General features: G+C 38.9%; 1 pseudogene; it reads left to right on the top strand.

Annotated features, from left to right (window-relative positions):
• The first annotated feature begins 667 nt into the window (after positions 1 to 667).
• LOC115430153 (vegetative cell wall protein gp1-like) overlaps positions 668 to 17,500 on the top strand; it is a 58,588-nt pseudogene continuing 41,755 nt past the window's right edge.

Here is a 17,500-nt window from a genome sequence, read left to right as displayed (position 1 = left end):
AAATTTTTCACATTTTTTTGTTGCTACATAGAAAATCAAGGTCAATGAAGTTACCATATTTGGCTCCTTACTCTTAAGTGGCAAAAAAAATAAATAAAAAAATAAATCTAGCATAAAAGTATATATAAAAAATACAAGAAAAACACGTGGTGAAAGGAACACGTGTTTTAGAACATTAGACCCCCATGTGTGCTGGTCCAGACCCCTGTCCCATTAGACCCCCATGTGTGCTGGTCCAGACCCCTGTCCCATTAGACCCCCATGTGTGCTGGTCCAGACCCCTGTCCCATTAGACCCCCATGTGTGCTGGTCCAGACCCCTGTCCACATCCACATGACCCCTTTGAACATCAGTCCTGACATTAGTTCATTAGAGGTGGACCTGACAGACCCTGGAGACCACATTGGACCTGACAGACCCTGGAGACCACATTGGACCTGACAGACCCTGGAGACCACATTGGACCTGACAGACCCTGGAGACCACATTGGACCTGACAGACCCTGGGGACCACATTGGACCTGACAGACCCTGGAGACCACATTGGACCTCAGATTGTGGACTCACTGTTCTCACTTGCCACTGTCTTATCATGTATGTGGAAATGACCAAATATAGTCACTTGCCTAATAAAGGGTTAAAACGTCTTTTTTTTTTTAAACTTCTTTTCTAGATCCACATCTAGACCTGGTAATGGATGACCAGTGTGTGTCCCACTGCAGTCCTCAACACGGTGTCAGCCAAGCCTGCCCCGAGGGCCCGAGGCTGGGGAGGTCAAAGGTCATCAGGTGTGGGTGGCTCAGGAAGCAAGGCGGCTTTGTCAAGACTTGGCACAGTCGCTGGTTTGTACTGCGAGGGGACCAGCTCTATTATTACAAGGACGAGGAGGAGACCAAAGCCCTGGTAAGACGTTGATTCTATCACAGGTGGGGGGGTAGGGGGTGGGGTGGGGTAGGGGGTCTGTCTAAACCAGGCCAGCTGCTGCACCTGTTCACAGTCTGGTTAACTGGTTCAGGGCTGGATGCTTTAATGTGTGAGCTCTACAAACACCAGCATGTGTTCAGAGGTCTTCACAGATACAGACAGGGTGTGATTTGGTCCTACTTCTGCTGAATGAATTTCATCCTCGGGGGGGGGACCCTGTCAATGCTTAAAAACCAGCTGAAATAACAGGCAGGTTGGGACTGAGTTTTCTTACATGTATAGTCAGGCGTAGGGATGTAACGATTACCAGTATAACGATAAACCGCAGATGGTTAGTATTACCGTTTGAATTCTAATTCTCATGATAACTGTGTTTGATTACTGTACTTTTCCAAAGAAAATGCCCAAACATCTGCTTTTATGTCAAATATTTGAGTATAGTTTTAATTTATTACAATTTTAATTTTCTATACCTAATATTTGGAACCAATATTCACTTTTAAAGTCTTTGAAAAGGTTCGTTAAACATCTGTGTGTTATTTATGCAATAAATTATATACATTTTTCGGATCGGATTTTATATATTTTTTGTGTGTTTTTTGTTCTTTTATGTTTTTATAGTGGGTTAAAGTGAAAAAATAATAGACAGATGATATAGATGAAGTTGTGCTGAAAAAACAGATCCAAACATGGGTATAGTAAACATTTGTTTCTATAGTATAGAAAGGCCAAATCAAAAGGACTGAAAAACAGACAGAATAGGCTCAGACCACTAAGGGTTAATACTTTTTTTTTCAAAATACAGCTTGGTTAAATTATTTCAGTGTGTGTATTAGTACTTTTTGAACGTTTTGAGCACAATTTCAACAGTACCACAATAATACTGATAACTGTGATAATTTTGGTCACAATAACCGTGATATGAAATTCTCATATGGTTCCATCCCTGATCAGGCGTACTTGACTCTGCGGACATTCGTGCATACTTGAGTTGGATCCAAAACAGACAGAGTCCACACCGCTGACAGTATGTGCATATGTGTGGGAGCCTTAACCTGCACCTGAACCCAACTGTCAGCAGTCTCAGAATCCGTTAACGTCCCCATGTACATACATACATTGTATACCTTACCTATCTCTCTCTGTAGCCTATGTATCAGCGTCTCTCTGTGTAGGAAAGTGACATTGTTTTGACCCGCCCTGACCTGTAGGTAACCCGCTGATCCGCTCATCATTAGTACAGACGTACACCTGCAGGCGCCAGTCTACACATTCAACTGCATCTGAATCAATTAGGTTTTATGTTCCGTTTTACAGTCTGATTGAGTTGCTCGTTCGCCATAAATCCTCTCCCATGTTGGTGTGATCGGCCCTTATCCATGGTCCTAAAACTTAATTAGCCCTTCTCCCACATTACAGGTGTGGTCGTCATAGAAAATTAAATGTTTCATGTATTTTTAGTTTGTATTAAAAGTGAATGTTCAACTGTTGGACGTGTAATGGATGGAATGGATGGAGAGCCTTGGTTTGGGTTCAGTTAATGATGTATTTTGTGGAAAAAGTCCCTTTTTCTTCAATTTTCAGTTTTTTAGGTATTATAACCATCAACTTTCATCTGAGCTTTTATGAACATCCACATGATCAATAAATAAAATAATGGAAAATACCTGATGTTCACTGAAAAAAACACAAAATACAGAGGATAATATTATAATAAGCAGTTTTAAATCACTGGAACTGCCACAAAAGTAGCACTGGGTCTTAATGGGTTAAACACTTTGGATCAGTAGATAGGTTTAGTCGTTGTGGCCGTTTGGATTTTGACGGGTTAAAATGAGCTGGTTTCAGACAAGCTGTTGTGAGCTTGTTTCCTCTGAAGCGAATACCGAGTGCTTTGAGAGTAGAACATGATGAGTAATGCAGACACTAAGGTCGTCTCTAAAGCTACTGTAACCAGGCAGCCGGTCTCACCAGGCATGTGCAGACCCAGCAAAGCAGCAGACAGGCTGACTTTGGATGGCAATTAAAAAGAAGAATGTTGAACCGCAGAGGACAGCGGGACACGGAATTAATTACACAATGCAATTCAATGAAGCAACATTTGGACAAACTTGTATTGACACCTGGAGTATAAGGAAAAACAACTGTTAGTGGTGTGTGTTGGTGCTGTTGGTGTTCACAGGCTTCAGTTACATGGAAAGGGGAAAGAACAACTGAATGCGTCACAGAAGAGATAGAAATCATGCGTCTGGGATCCCGGACGAGCCCCCAGTTTTGTTACGACTGGCTCTCACCGCAACTAAAGAAAGACAACGCACGGTTCAGAAACAGAGTTAACATTTATTTAAAAGGATAAATAAACAACAAATTATATATTTATATGTGTATATATGCAGTTCTACATCTTTTCATGGTCATCGGATATGACCCATTGGACGTTCAGAGGCTCTGTAGTTACCATGGAAACACCATCATCTTCTACAACACTGATTTACCAGTCAAACCCATGGAGTTGGATATAAATACCAATATATATATAAAGAATGTGGATGTTAATTTTTCCACTACTCGAATTATTGAATTGTTTTTTTTTGTTGTTGTTGGCATTGACTCTTTAGTTTTCTCTTTTTCTGATATAACCCTTAACTTTAATCTGAACTTTTATGAACATCTACATGATCAGCAAATTTAATATAGGAAAATACATGATTTTCACTGGAAAAAGAAAACGCAAAATACAGAAACTAATATTATAATAAATGGTGATAAATCACTTAAGAAATCTTAAATATAGAGAAAAAATTATTTAATCATTAATCATGAATTTAATTGAATCATCTTCTACAACATGGATTCAACAGGAAAAGCCATGGAGTTGGATCAGTGACAGTGGATGGACACGCTGGGTTTATGTTCAGTTAATGCTGTTTAGCTGAAAAAGTCACTTCTTTCTTCAGTTTTCATTATTTTGATATAATAACTATTGAATTTACTCTGAGCTTTTATGAACATCTACATGATCAGTGAAGTAAATATGGGAAATTTCAGGATTTTAACTGAAAAAACATAAAATATAAAGGACAATGTAGCATACCCCCGAATGAAGGATGACACTTTACTGGTGATTTTTTTTTAGATTTAATGACACTAAATCCTTAAATCAACCATAAAAGCTAAAGCACACACAAAAAACCTTGTGTAATTACAAAGCACTAACATTTCACATCAGCAAAATAAACTGAGGATTCGCTTTCTGAAACTTAACAATACACATTAGCTTAGCTCGCTAGTGTAAATGACTGATTAATAAACCACTGGGAGACACAAAATATTCAGTAACATCTGCACATTTAACACAAACGTACCTTCTGCCTCTTCAGAAGTGCAGCTAATACAAACACAATGAACTGACTCTGTGTTCAAACTGTCTTTGCCGTTTTTAACTGTTTGTTCTCCTTCTGATGTTAAGACAGGAAGTTGCTCTTCAAAATAAATCCATGTCAATAGTACCTGTAAGTCAGGGCTGTCAAACTCCTGTTAGTTCAGTTCCACATTCAGCTAAATCTGATCTGCAGTGGACCCAAGCAGTCAAATAAGAACAGAATAATATAGAAATAATGTCAACTCCAAACTTTTCTCTATGTTTAACAGTGACAAAAGCAAAATATATTATGAAAAGGTTTACATCTACAAACTATCCTTTCAAACAATGTGAATAACATGAACAAACTGAAAAAAAGTGTAATTTTAACACTATTAATCTGTAGTTTCTCATTTCCACATGTACATTATAACGTACAGATCACAGTGGATCTACAAACACACAAAACATTTAATAACAGACAGAATATTTTTTAAAATTGCATTTCTCTTAAGACATTTCAGGTTTTTCGTATTTGTTCAGGTTATTCAGATTTTTTGTGAACTTTTAATCTGAATACATGAAAACATTTACATTTACAAAGAGAAACATTTGGAGTTGTGAGTATTTATAGGTTATTAGGGGATTGAATTGGTCTGAATGTGGAACCTGAACTAAAAGGACTGTTCATATCTTCAGTGTAATTTTTGCATTTCACACATTCATCCCAGGGCCGGACTGGACCCTTTGGTGGGCCAGATTTGGCCCCTGGGCCGCATGTTTGACACCTGTGCTGTAAATAGTACCTCACTCCACCTAAACAGTTTCCCCCGGCTGCTCTTCTGTAAACCTTGTTCCTAAAATAACATTTTTCTTAGTGTTTCTCATTTATAGAAGTCATGAATTTCTTACGAGCAGCTTTCAAAACACACAGAGGATCCTAACCTTTTCCAACTATCCTTTTTACCCAAACAATATCGACTTTTTCCAGGGGAACACTCAAGGAACAACTGAAATCTACCCGCGCTACTTTGTCTGGCAGATTTCCCAGCAACCTTAGCTCAGCCAATCACAAACTGCATCAGCAACAGACGTCTGTGAAGGTTAAAGCTCCGGACCTGGAGGTGGGCTGTCCGCCAGACCCACGGACACCACATATTCTTCACTGCTATCTCTGGGTGGCTCTGGTTCTGAAGAAGAGTCTGTGAAATGCAATGGGGCAGCAAAATGTTCCGCCTCAGTTTTATGTTCGATGAATACTCTGAGGTAATGATGCTATGGGGTAGTTTTTCATAATAACTTGCAGACAATGACAGTTTGTTGCTGTTTGAAGTAGTTTTTTCCATCTAAATTTATCCACCGAGGCTTGTTATTTATTCATCAGTGGCCCTACAACGTCTCCCTACAAGTGTTCGCACATTTCCATTCTCTGCCCTACTTGTGAAACGCAGCCAAGATAAATTTCACCTACCTGAAACTGCACAGAATGGGAAATTGTAATAAAACTAGGTCAAGCACAGAGCAGTGTTTCAAAGTTCTCAAATCTCCATGACCTCCAAAGCAGAGCAGCATGTAAACCAGGAGTCTCAAACTCATTTTAGTTCAGTTCCACATTCAGCCCGATTTGATCTGCAGTAAAATAAGAACAGAATAACCTATAATTCATGACAACTCCAAATTTTTCTGTATTTTAGTTAAAAAAAAAAAACCCTGTTAAATTACAAAAATACTTACTTTTATAAACCATCCAAACAAAATAGCTAGCCAGCTAGCTGATCAAACATTGGACAATGAATGCAACCATGCAACAGTTCAGATGAAAGACAAATTCAACCATTCATTCATTCACAATTCATTCAACCAGGGATAAATGAAACCAGAATATCAGAGTTAGGGGAGCTGCCATGTTGCTTCAGTGAGAAACCATGGAGAAGAGTAAAAAAGAGAGGAATATGAAGTTGTTAATCACATGTTTTACACCTCCATTTCTCTAACACACCTTTGATTGGCCAAATCTTGCAGTACCGCTAGAATTTCTGTGCACAGAGTTTCGTCACTTACACTGTATCACGCTCATGTTGCAGCTGTTCGTACTCCAACACCTGAAGCCAGGTGTTCTGTTCAACAGGCGGTCCGTGGGCCACAACCAGCCCATCTACCCACAAACAGGAAATGAATAGTTGAACAGCTGACAAACTGTACATATGACTGTTTACAACACTGTACGCCATTTTTTTGACACTTCATGCCATTTTCCAAAACCTTCCAGTATTTTGCAACAGTTTGTGTCGTTTTGCAGCACTGCCACTGTTTACAGAAGGCCAGAGCGACCAGCTTCAAAATGAAAACAGAAAATGAAAAATAGAAAATGCAACAAAATATGATTTGTCTTGGTCAGAGAACAAGGTGATATTGATGGTCATAAACGGTTTTAAATGTTCTGTTTATATTTCTTACATGCATAAAAAGTCAGAAGTTACTGTGATGGTATGTGTTCTGTTAAAATTTAACACAAGTAAACAGTTACATAGAAATACTGAAATGTGATGGCGCTATGTGTCAATTGTCCATCCAACATTAGAGTAATCCTACAGCGGTCCAGAGCATTCCCACAGTCTGGAACATGGGAAAATACAGCTGAACAGGCCTGCCTTAAACTGCCGCTGCTAATGCATATTGTGCAATATTGTAAAGATTCAGAGGTTTTTCTATTTATTTTAGTGGTTTTTATTGTAGTTTTTATTCCATTCTATTGTTTTGACCTATGTTTTAAAATCTGTTCTTACCTATTGTTGACCTGGGAAACCGTTTAGTTTGGATCTGTCTGTGACCATGTCATTCACAGTGCTATACCCATGCATTTTCCACCTTTCACATCTTATTCAACACCATTTGTCCTGCGTTGGCTTACATTAACTAGCAATCGCATGTCAGTTTACACCAAGGTCTCCAGTTCCCATAAACCTCACCCTCAGTGCGTGGTGTTGGACGGGGGATAATAATGATGTGAACATACACACTGAAAGCTTCTAATGCGTACAGATACGACGCCATCGAAAAGACACATGTATATTTACACAGAGGAATGATATCGCGTTTCTGAAGAAATGGTGTCTTGTTTCCTCTCAAATCACTTTCACAAGGAATATTTTGTGAATGACAAACTGAAGCTTTAATGAGACCCAGTAGCCAACAGAATGTACGGCAATTAGAGTTTTCAGCACCGTGAAGGAGGGAGTCCAAGTAGGACAAAGATGAGACGGAAGGAGTTTAAGCTCCATATGAGTAATACCCTCCATCAGTGATGTTAAAGCTCAGGGCCAACTTTAAAAACAAGCACACAGCGATTCATCTCATCTAAAGTGTGTGCAGTGGAGTGAAATCTTCCTGTCCTGAGCCATGAACCATTAGAAATATATATATATATATATATATATATATATATATACACACACCAAATGCCGCTGTGTGAGGCCATATTTAGCTTGGCGATTAATTAATTGTCTGACGTGCAGTGAAGTCTCCATTTGTTAACTGTCACATTTGCCTAATTGCTGCCTTCTCTGTGGGAGCGGGAACATCTGCCCCTGCTCTCCGTTGCCCGTGGAAACACAGACAGAAACAAACCAGGACTGATTAGACATGAACATTCACAGAGTCAGGCACCAAACTTTTCTCATTTACAAACCAATGGATGGGGATCCTTACAGTACAGCACAGTGTGAGTGTGTGTTTTGTGCAGTTGTGTGTTTTGGTGTGTCCTCATGTGGATCCACTGTTTTATCAAATGCCTCAGAAACCTGCAGACTGTGCACTAGTGGTGTGTCCTGACATGTTCCAGTCCATCTGTACTTTCCAAACAGTTTAAATTAGTCATGTGGCGATCAATACTGAAATACCAATGTCTCCGATACCAGATCTTTACATTCTAGAATCGATTCACAAATCAAAATATCAATACTATTGATACTATATAGACTTGTGTACTCTCTAATAGGGCTGTAAGAAAATATCGGTTCTGCAATATATCATGATATTTCATTTCACAATACTGTATCGATATTAAAAAGTACTGTATTGATATTTTTAGGTATTTATTCAAATGCAGATGTGGCGGATTTTCATTTTTGTTTTTAGCTTACCGACCGCCAGGCCGTAAGCTTTTGTCGTCATGTGGCGTCCGGCGTCATCGTCGTCTGTCATTGTCGTCTGTCGTCCGTTACAAAACTTTCAATCGTCTTTTTCTCCTAAACTCCAGTTCTGATTGACTTCAGACTTGGTCTACAGCTTCTGTATGATGATGTCAGCAAAAGTTAGTGAAATTATTTGGATCCGGATCTGATTCTGGATTTGGTGCGACTTTGACAAATGTTCCCATTTGAACAGACAGGAAGTGGATTGATCCAATAAATCAGTATCAATGATATCAAGTGTGAATTTGAATTTTTTACAGATCTGATTGGAATATGAGCAAAACATGGGCTGTTTCTGTAACAGAATAAATACACAGAACTGGGGAAGAATAAATGGATCTGGATACATTTCCCCAAGCTTTGAATTTGGCCGGTAAGATACAGGGCCATTGGTCCGATTTTTATGTATTGTTTATATTTTATTTATTATTATTTAACCCTGTTTAATTAAATAATGGTTATTTGAAGCATCCTAAAAGCACTTTTTACTGTTTTTACTGAGAGAGGTAGATGTTAGTTTCTTTGGAAACTAGGAAAACAAGAACAATTTTGTGACATAACATCAGATCCTGTTGTGATCAAATAAAAATGTGTTAAGTATTTGTGCAGAATTCTGATGTAATTCAATTCTTCCAGGTAATAATCTTTAAAAAAAGAAAAAAAAAAAAAAGCTTTTTTTAACAGTATCATGATATATTGTATCATGATCCTAGTGTTGTGATTTGTATCATATCACCAGATACTTGTCGATACACAGCCCTAGTCTGTATGAACATCCAAAGAGTAACTCAAGCTCAGTGTGAGTTCAGAAAGCGCTCAGGATGTTTTTGAATTATTATTAGGGACCGAGCCGAAAGGTAAGGCCCTCTCACACAGTGAGAGGCCTTTCCTGCAAGCAAGGCCCTATTGTTATTCGTTCGTTTTTATATTATTATTATTCACACACCACTTTGACCTGGATTTTGACCCCCTAAACATGCTCAAAAACTCACCAAATTTGGCACACATGTCAGGCCTGGCGAAAAATTTGATAAAATGAAAAAATTAACCCCATAGCTGCCAAAATGGCCTCTTTAGCACCACCTATGTGAAAAAAACGGAAACAGCCCTAGTGGCCAGTAGGAATGTCTTACAGACATGAAACTAGTGCCAAAATTCTTGTTGGATAAAGCGCTACAAATCATGCACTGACACTTATGACCTAACTCCAACAGGAAATTCGCAATATGCCTTTCAAAATAAAATGCTGAAAACTAACTCCAATGATACCGTTTGTCGTATTGACTTCTAAATAGCGCCAAAAGATAGAGTGAAACCTCTTCAAAAAACTGATCTCTCACTTTTTCCGGAACTGTCTTAGTTTTTTTTTTTACAAGCCCGCAAAATTGCTTTGTTTGGAACTCATTTTACACTTTGGAGTTTTTCCTGACATGTGACATATCTACGTGTTCACGGGACTCAGCACAACACTTACATGCAAAAATTTTTGCGATAGGATGTACAGTTATTGATTTATAAGAATTTGTTTATTTTCATACTTTTTCCTCTTTAGACTGCCATTTGACCCCCTTAACATGCTCCAAAACTCACCAAATTTGCCATGTATATCATGGCTGGTGAACACTTTGATTCAATATCAAAATTAACCCCTTGGGTGCCAAAATGTACTCTCTAGCGCCCCCTGTGTACTAAAAAACACACAAAATCGGCCCTAGCGGCCAGTAGGAATGTCACAGAAACATGAAACAAATGGCAAAATGTTGGTCTGATTGAGCCGACAAATCATACACTGACACTCATGAGCTAACTCCAACAGGAAGTTGGCAATCTGCCTTTGAAAGTTACTCTATGTTTCTGCAATTACTGCTTATTCATTTCAGACTTTTGACAAAAAAGTTATACCTCACTCAATTCCCACAAGTCTGCAGAATCCAAAACTGAAAGAATTTTTCAGATACAACCTACGGTTATGGAATTATGGTGATTTTTTGAAGACTATGTTTAGTTTCACTTTTCACAATGACAAAGTCCCTATAAAAGTCTTCCTGGTGCACAGCTGTATGTGTCTGTCCTTAGTGCAGTGGTTCATGTAGCTGCCAATGGAACAAGAGGACCTGGGTTCAAGTCTCAGGCAAACCAATTTTTTTTTTTTTTTTTTTTTTAAATTTTAAAACAGGTTTTACTGCATTGTATTGTGGATACTGGAAATTCTGCACATATTAAAAAGTACACAGAGTACATTTTTTCAAAATAAAACCCCAGTTAGGAATAATACAAAATGTCTGTTACATAACTTCTTTTCATTTTTATGACCAAACACTCAACTGTTTGTACAATGTTTCTTCATTCAAAAGTACTCTTTCTCACAGACACACATGCTCACACAATAGGGTTTTTCCAAAATAAAAGCCTTAAATGTGGTAAATCATCACTTCAATGCTCAATTATTCATACAATTTCAATTCATTTTTCAAACTGATTCTTTCTCTCACATTAAAAACAAATGCACATACACACAGTAGGGTTTCCAAAATAAAAGTCTCATTTTAAAGGTGATGGTGGTTTCAGCAGAGGGTCGCTGGTGTTCTGTACAGATGTAAGGAGGACAGACACTAAAGGATGGGAACTGGTATGGGGACGGACAGGTGTGAGTGGAGCTGAGGTGTGGACGGTCACGGGAGGCGGATCGCGGGGGAGGCGGAACGCCCGGTGCGAGGTCCCGCCCAATGCTGCTTGCAGCTTTAATCTTATTTTTTTTATTTATTTTTTTTCCGCCGTCACTTTGAACTGGATTTTGACCCCCTAAACACGCTCAAAAACTCACCAAATTCGGCACAAATGTCAGGCCTGGCGAAAATTTTGATAACATGAAAAAATTAACCCCATAGGTGCCAAAATGGGCTCTCTAGCGCCACCTATTTGAAAAAAATGGCAAAAGCCCTAGTGGCCAGTAGGAATGTCGTACAGACATGAAACTACTGCCAAAATTTTTGTTGGATGATGCTCTACAAATCATCCACTGACACTTATGACCTATCTCCAACAGGAAGTTCGCAATATGCCTTTCAAAATAAAATTTTAAAAACTAACTCCGATGACACCGTTTGTCATATTGACTTCTAAACAGCACCAAAAGATAGAGTGAACCCTCCTCAAAAAAGTGGTCTCGTACTTTTTCCAGAACTGTCTTAGTTTTGTTTTTAGAAGCCCACAAAGTTGCGATGTTTGGAACTCATTTTTCACTTTGGAATTTTTCCCCATTTGTGACATATCTACACGTTCACGGGACTCGCCACAATGCTCACATGCAAAAATTTTTGAGATAGGATGTACAGTTATTGATTTATAACAATTTGTTTGTTTTCATACTTTTTCCTCTTTAGACTGCCATTTGACCCCCTTAACATGCTCCAAAACTCACCAAATTTGCCATGTATGTCATGGCTGGTGAACACTTTCATACAATATCAAATTTAATCCCTTGGGTGCAAAAATGGACTCTGTAGCGCCACCTATGTACTAAAAAACACACAAAATCTGCCCTAGCGGCCAGTAGGAATGTCACAGAAACATGAAACAAATGCCAAAATGTTGGTCTGATTGAGCCGACAAATCATACACTGACACTCATGAGCTAACTCCAACAGGAAGTTGGCAATCTGCCTTTGAAAGTTACTTTACGTTTCTGCAATTACTGCTTGTTCATTTCAGACTTTTGAATAAAAAGTTATACCTCACTCAATTCCCACAAGTCTGCAGAATCCAAAGTGAAAGAATTTTTCAGATACGACCTACGGTTATGGAATTATGGTGATTTTTGAAGACTATGTTTAGTTTCACTTTTCACAATGACAAAGTCCCTATAAAAGTCTTCCTGGTGCACAGCTGTATGTGTCTGTCCTTAGTGCAGTGGTTCATGTAGCTGCCTATGATACAAGAGGACCCAGGTTCAAAACCCAGACAATCCAAAATGTTTTTTTTTTTTCCTTTCTCCATTTTAAAACAGGTTTCACTGCATTGTATTTTGGATATTGGAAATTTTGCACACATTCAAAAGTACACGGAGTACATTTTTTCAAAATAAAACCCCAAATACCAATAATACAAAATGTCTATTACATAACTTCTTTTCATTTTTATGACCAAACACTCAACTGTTTGTACAATGTTTCTTCATTCAAAAGTACTCTTTCTCACAGACACACATGCTCACACAATAGGGTTTTTCCAAAATAAAAGCCTTAAATGTGGTAAATCATCACTTCAATGCTCAATTATTCATACAATTTCAATTCATTTTTCTAACTGATTCTTTCTCTCACATCCAAAACAAATGCACATACACACAGTAGGTTTTCCAAAATAAAAGTCTCATTTTAAAGGTGATGGTGGTTTCAGCAGAGGGTCACTGGTGTTCTGTACAGATGTAAGGAGGACGGACACTAAAGGGTGGGAACTGGTATGGGGACGGACAGGTGTGAGTGGAGCTGAGGTGTGGACGGGCGGGGGAGGCGGATCGCGGGGGAGGCGGAACGCCCGGTGCGAGGTCCCGCCCAATGCTGCTTGCAGCTTTAATTATTATTATTATTATTAAATTATTCAGCCAAAGTGAATCCTGGGATCTGAACTCAGCTGCCTGGTGTGTCTACTGTATTCACCTTCCTGCACAAACAGATGAAATGAACTGATGACTGGGGTTCTCCAGGATGACTAGATAAATGTCTGTTTTTTGGAAGTGTACTGTTAGTCTTACGTAACCAGACCAACGTCTGCTCTTCTTTAACGCTGTGCCAGTGTTGGATAGAGAGGCCTGGCACCTTCCACTGCCTCTGAAAAGGGCTAAATGTTCTCTGGGTTGTTTGGTGTGTTCTTTAAAAGGAGGCGCTGAGCCTTTGCAAAATAGAGCCATGAGAGAAGTTGTTTTTGTGGAACACAAGAGCATGAGGACGTGCACCGTGGTACTGAAGTGACTGCCGTACTTTCTGGACTATAAGCCACATCCACCCTGCCTCCAATGTCTCACCATCGCTTCATTGATACCAAGCTTATGTGCAGCAGCTCTATTTCCTTCTTCGTCAGCTGGATCGATCGTTAGCCCAGAAAACATAAATTAGCTGCGTCATTTTAGAGCCGTGGGTTCAAAGTGTGTGGAAAAAGTAGCGGCTTATCAACCGGAAAGTACGGTAAATCCAAACAAAAGAACACACCACATTAAAAGTCAAGGCTTGATTTTTTTCAGTGTGCAGATCTCCAAAAGTACAATACTGAAAAAAAGAAAAAAAAAGAAAGAAATTCACATTTTATAATCCAAGACTTTGTGACACATTAAAAAAATCATTCAAACCCAGTTGTCCTGAATCACAGCTTTGTTTCCTTCATTTCTCTGCTGTTAAACATTGGTTCCACTGTTGGGTTTCACACGGACGCTTATTGTGACGCACAAAGAAGCTTCAGTTCAGGAAAACTGACACAGAATATTTCCCTTCAATCAGTTCAAGTCGATTAATTGAATTGTGAATTTTTTCATTCGCTTCAAGCACCTAATCGCTGAATGGTTTCAGCTCTAATTAGGACTTCAGTATGTCTTTGGAGTTGAATGAACTTTTCTGCTACCTCGTTAATGTCACCAAACACCTTCATATCCAGTTTCATAAATGCAGACACTACTGTCTAACTCTGAGCTCAGACTGCAGGAGGTTTTGTTTTCACGTTCTGCTGCTGAGTGGACTGGTGTTCCTTCAGTGCACAGAGGCTCCTCTCAGTGCAGTTATCTGTGAGGGCAGATGATTACTGACAGTGCAAACGCTGCCGTCCCGTCCTGTACGGTGGAAGGAGCCCAACCTCCGACAGCAACGTGTGGAATCTGAGGAATGGGAGTCAGATGGAGGTGAAAGGTCAGAGAAAAGCACGCCTAGGGTACGGCACGTGTGGGCTTAGCGTCCACATGCCACGGCCCCGCCCTTAGTCGTCCGTGGAGCTGTGGGCACGCACAGGCATGCACGGACTCACTCACTCACACACACACACACACACACTCACACACACACACACACACACACTCACTCACTCACACACACTCTCCCATTCCATCCAGCAGAGCTGTAAACAAAGACAGCATTCAGCCCCACGCTGAAATCACACCATTATTGTAATCCAAAACCGCGCTGCGTTGTATCTGTACGCCAGCGAAGTGAGCGAGTTAGCATTATGAATGAATGAGGGAACTATGAATGACGACAGAATGAGTTTTGTTTATTATAATGGTTTTTCGAAATGACAGGCATTAACATTTGATGAGGTTATTAGGATTCTGACTACGACAACAGGACCAGTTAATATTCAAAGCACAAGAGGCCTGTGTGTGACGCAATGATCAAAAGTAAAGGATGTGACTTTAATCAAAATGGCCTCAGATGAATTATTCAATATTGCAGTGACAGACTGCAAACACTTGGTTTTCCTGCTTGAGTTAGAAATCATTTGACCTTGGCATTTAACAGGTGGAAATAAAAAGCCACCATAGGTCAGTCATTATTCATACTGCTCTACCCTGGGGTTTTCCTGCTGTTTGATTAAATATTTACATTGTACCATTTGTTTGACCTTCTACAGGGTTAAGTCTGTAGCAGACGGAGTCTCTTTTGACTTTGAGAAACACCACAGGAGTCAGGTTTGTCTGCGCGCTGTGACTTTTACTTTACCTGAGGAGAAAACACTGAGCTCCATCACAACTTGACATGATCTGTCTTGCATTGTGTTGAAACGTCAGAAGAATGTAGTCAATAATGTGGAGACCACCCAACTCCGACTCCTGCTGACGTCATTAACCCTTTAACCCCTGACGTGTCTGAGGTCAGCGTTCTGGATGTAGGATTTATGTGAAATATGCATAAAAATTCAACCGTTGGATCAATAAGAAACATTTCAAAACGAGCTGATAGAATAGACCTTGTTCTTTCCATAGACATCTGAGCATGCTCAGTGCACCCCCCCCCCCCCCCCACCACCACCTGTGGAATGAGGGACAAAGCACAGAAGAGTGAGTGACACCATATCAATATTTATATATATATATATATATATATATATATATATATATATATATATATATATATATATATATATATATATATATATATATATATATATAGCCTATCCACCATAAGTTTCACTCTGTTTTACATCTTCTTTTATCTCTTTGTTTATTTCTTTGTATTTTATGCATTGTCTGTTTTATCTTGTTGTACAGTTTCCTTGGGTGTCTGGAAAGGCACTTACAAATAACATTTATTATTATTATTATTATTATTATTATTATTATTATTATTATTATTATTATTATTATTATTATTATTATTATTATTAAAAACAGCTCTGTTCCTGTCACCGTCACTGAGCTAAAAAAAAAAACAGTGACATTGCACTTTATTTACTTATTTTAGTTATTAATCCTACTCCTGCTCTATTTATTATTACTGTGACTTCTAATTTTTAAATGTTATGTTCTTATCCTGGTTTCTATTCTATTCTATTCTATTCTATTCTATTCTATTCTATTCTATTCTATTCTATTCTATTCTATTCTATCCATACTTTTAGACCCTTCTTTTTATCCCATGCCAAACTCTGGACAGTTAGTTTGTTTTTTATTAAAGTCATAAATCTCATTGCTTTGCTAAATGCTGTCGTAAAGCGGTCCTGCTCTGTGTGAGTCTGTTGACCGAAGCTTTGGTCTGAGACAAAGACGACTCACTAACGGTCCCATTGTGCGTACGCATGCGGCTCAAACATGACCCTCTGATGATGCAGCTTTTACTGTCTGTACAAACTGCTCCTGTTATTCTGGGACACTTTCAGATCCTTCCATGCAGATGGTCAGTGTTTTTCTCTTACAAATACTGACAGATGTAGACAGACCCCTGTGTGTGGGTGAACATGAACTCTGTTTGTGCAAAACCAAACCTTCTGAATCCTCCATTCCTGAGGAAAACGTGCTGGTAGCGTCCCTTCATAAGGTTCTGCTGTAGAACCCATGTTTCCTGTTCTGACTTCTGCTGCCTGGGCCGTTTGTCATGTCCGACTGCAGGCCATCTGCAGACAAATGTCTCATTCTGCTCATCTTCTCCTCTCCCTTGGTTCAATAAAACGATGCTGGAATCGTCATGTTTGATTTGTGGACTACTTTATTCTTGGTGCACCAATGTGAACGTGCTGCAAATGAAGAACAGAGGAGGCTCGAGGATGATGGAATTCTTTCCTGGATCCAGAGGTAGATTACTGGTACTGGTGGCAGATCACATACAGTTTATATGAAACTGCTCCTAAGAACAGGACAGAGGGGCTGAAAAGTCCAGCCAGATGGACACTAATGTTATGAATAGGACTGTGTATCGGCAAGAATCTGGTGATACAATACAAATCACAATACAAGGATCACGATATACGATATATCATGATACTGTTAAAAAGGCCATTTTTTGTTTGTTTCTTTTCTTAAATGATTATTTCCTGGAAGAATTGAATTCCATCATAAATCTGCCCAAATCCTAAACACATTTGTATTTGATCCCAACAGGATCTAATGTTCTATCACCAAATGTTCCAACTGTGTTCAAACTGAAATTGTGTTTTCCAGACATTCCAGTTTCAGATCCTGTTCAAATGTTCAGATTCTATTAGTTCACAACTAACATCAGAACAGGATTTGAGTTCAATCCAACAAAGGAACCAACATTATTGAATAAAAGAGTGTGAAATAAGAATAAAGGAAAAACGAAAAAAAAAAAAATGAACCTCCACCATATCTGCATTTGAATAAATACCTAAAAATATCCATACAGTACTTTTTTAATATCGATACAGTATTGTGAACTGAAATATTGTGATATATTGCAGAACTGATATTTTCTTACAGCCCTAGTTATGAAGCATTTTTGGACGAACTTTGGGTCTATTTTAAAAATAAGTAGAAAAGTGCAGACCTCTGCCAAAGCAGATCACCCCCCCCCCCAATCACCACCAA

Source organism: Sphaeramia orbicularis, chromosome 12 (assembly GCF_902148855.1).
Source record: "Sphaeramia orbicularis chromosome 12, fSphaOr1.1, whole genome shotgun sequence".
Lineage (NCBI taxonomy): Eukaryota > Metazoa > Chordata > Actinopteri > Kurtiformes > Apogonidae > Sphaeramia > Sphaeramia orbicularis.
The sequence above is the reverse complement of the archived record's forward strand: the minus strand, read 5'-3'. Positions and strand labels throughout refer to the sequence as shown.